This window comes from Akebia trifoliata, chromosome 14 (assembly GCF_017979445.1).
Source record: "Akebia trifoliata isolate Shusen 1 chromosome 14, ASM1797944v1, whole genome shotgun sequence".
Lineage (NCBI taxonomy): Eukaryota > Viridiplantae > Streptophyta > Magnoliopsida > Ranunculales > Lardizabalaceae > Akebia > Akebia trifoliata.
The window spans coordinates 15,061,411-15,064,268 of record NC_141388.1 but is presented as its reverse complement, the minus strand read 5'-3'; the positions used below and the strand labels follow the sequence as shown (position 1 = coordinate 15,064,268).

Here is a 2,858-nt window from a genome sequence, read left to right as displayed (position 1 = left end):
GAGGAGGGAAAAGGATGATCCAAGGAGTATTAAAGTGTTAACAAGTATTGCTTTTCTTCCTCTTTTTTCTCAAAACTTATAGGTAATGTGGGACTAAATCTTCAACATACTAACTCTTTTTCTTGATGTATAACAGTCTGTTATCGACAAGAAGAAATAAGGGAATATTTGGGAAAAACTGTACAAGTGTGTTTCAATTGTTACTACCAAACCTCAGTAACTTTTATATGATCCTGAATTTTATATATGGTTTTTTGTCTCCTAGGTTGTTCCATGCATTACATATGTCATTCAAGAGTGGATTAATTGTACAGATATATTTTATTTTCCACCTTGTAGGTGAAGGCGGGTGGGTTTTGAACTCAAGTCATGGTATCAAAACTCACAAGCCTTACAAACTTAGCTAAGGTTGCACATCCTATATATGCAAATATTGATTTTTCTTATGAGTGTCTTATGCAAATATGGTGTTGTGTCTCTACAGAATGAAAAATAACATTGTGGGTATGGAGGCAAATATGGAGCAGCTCCTTGAGAAGATGTTTGGAGAATTGTTCTCTTCCTGATTGATTGGTTTCCATTATTGGTCATATAGAAATCATTCACCTTGTCTTTTACCATTGCAGATTATATCTGTGCAATCATAAAGTTAACCCATCACCTTTTGAGAAGAGAGAACATATAGAGAAATTGCATCGCACCTGGAACCTTTTGCGTAAAGTTCAGGTATCGCATTGAATTTAAAATTTCTCAAGTGCCTACCTATGTTACTGAATTCTGCAATAAATTCTTATAATAAAGCTGAAATGTCAACTGATATTTAATTATCAAAGCTTAGAAACAGCCCAAAAGATTGTACGTGGATTTGATTGAATGGGTTCTTGATGAAGTCTCAGTGGGCCATACTTAATGCGATAAGCAAATAAAGAAAATAGGAGTGTGAATTGACAGTTTATTTAGTGAATTCCTGCAATGAAGGTTCAAAGACCAAATATTTGGTGGAAGGTGTTCACTAAGAATTTGATCGAACAACTATGAAACTATGTATCACAAACCTATAATACTATGGGAGTCCAGTTTCTATTTTACATGTCTCTTTACACAACCATTTACATTTGAGTTGATTCCTCTGCTACTGCTTCCTGTCCAACCAACATTTTCAAATTATTTACATTGCTCCCTGAACTACTCTCTTGTTGTTGGCACTGTCTTCATTCCTCTTAGAAGATTACATATGAGACATTGTAGCATAAGTAGTATATTTTTTGCTAACTTAGTTTTATTAAGGTTATTTAAATCATGCTACTTTCTAGCAGCACCTGCTCTAAAGATCTTCACTATTTTAAATATGCTTTGTATTCTATTTTGATGTTCATCAATATACATGAGAAACAATTTCTTTTAGCTTTTAATTGCCCTGTTTGTTAATTTAATGATCTAGAATTGAAGTCTGTTCTCTGCTTTCAATATGTAGAAAAGCTTTTTGTGCATAGATCAAATGAGGATCAACATCTTCTTTCTGTGGTTCATCAAATGTGGGATAGTGTCCGTACCAATGAGGCTCCTTTCATTATAAAAACAGGTTGTTTCAGTTGGAGTGTGATTGAAGTATCGCTACCTAACATTAAAACAACATCTGACATGCTCAGTCTGTCATATATGGTATGAATTGCATGGACATATTAATGTGTAGTATTTGTTGTGGTTGTGTTTTAATGATCTAACTTACCTAATAACATATGGACTTTTTATTACTTGTCATTTGATATTCTAGGAAGACATGGAACCTTTTGGAGACGACGTGGAATCATTTCTCTCCCAAGATGATGGGGATGGACAGGACATTTTTCGTCTGTCAAAAATAAGTCCTACCTAGCATAATACAAAATCCTCCAAGGGTATTATTTGGTCTCTTATTCTTTCTCTAACAGTAACTTTTTAGCAAACTGTATCCCCTATGATCACATTCACCATTTTAGGTTTTACATTCGCCGAAGTTGGTTGTATTCATCCGAGCAATAGCAAAGTTTTATGCTGTCATTTCTCTTCAGATGGAAAGTTGTTGGCTAGTGCTGGGCATGAGAAGAAGTTAATGCATGGTTGCATGTGATTGAATAACCATCTCTGAAGCACATGGCTATTTGCTATGAGTTGATAATAGAGTCCAACTAGCCTTATTAAGTTAGTAAGGATTTCACCCTTACTCAGGGTCCTTGAGCTCACTTTGTGGCATCCAAAAACATGATCCAATGCTTTAAGGTAGATGACAAAATTCTACGAACATTGAAAAAACAAATTCCAATTTTTTTTTTCACGTTGAATTTTACATATAAATTTGGGAGTTAGGTGGAAGTTCTGTAGCTGTAGTGAGGCTTAAAATCTTACTATGTTAGTAAGGAAATTGTTTTTCTTAATTATATATGCATTTGTATGTTTCAGAATTAGTGTCCATTTATAATAAGCCTATTGAGTTGTTTCCAATTGTGTTCCATGTGAGCTCCTTAATGTCCATGTGTACCTATAACCATGTCAGTTTCTCAGTAGCACGTAGATCTATGAAATTAATTCAAGTGAAAATGGTATGGGTACTGTTTCATGTCAGTGGGTTGTTCTATGGAATATGGACACACTGCAAACAGAGAGCACCACAAAGGACCATGGCCTAGTAGTAATGAAAAAATGTGTTGCATTGATCTGTTACTTTAAAATGTCTAATCAAATCTCAATTATATTATATTATTATTAACCATTAACACTTGATTATACTTAGGGACATACCAAAGAGGTACACTCTGTTTGTTGGGATGTAAATGGAGACCTTTTGGCATCTGTAAGTCAAGACTCTATGAGGGTACGGT

At 34.4% G+C, this 2,858-nt stretch overlaps 1 long non-coding RNA gene across 1 annotated transcript; it reads left to right on the top strand.

Moving 5' to 3' along the window:
• Nucleotides 1-433: 433 nt before the first annotated feature.
• On the top strand, nucleotides 434-2,629 carry LOC147386418 (uncharacterized). Its single transcript, XR_015172290.1, has 3 exons — nucleotides 434-726; nucleotides 1,475-1,662; nucleotides 1,775-2,629. It is a non-coding gene; the product is annotated as an uncharacterized LOC147386418 (long non-coding RNA).
• Nucleotides 2,630-2,858: the final 229 nt, after the last annotated feature.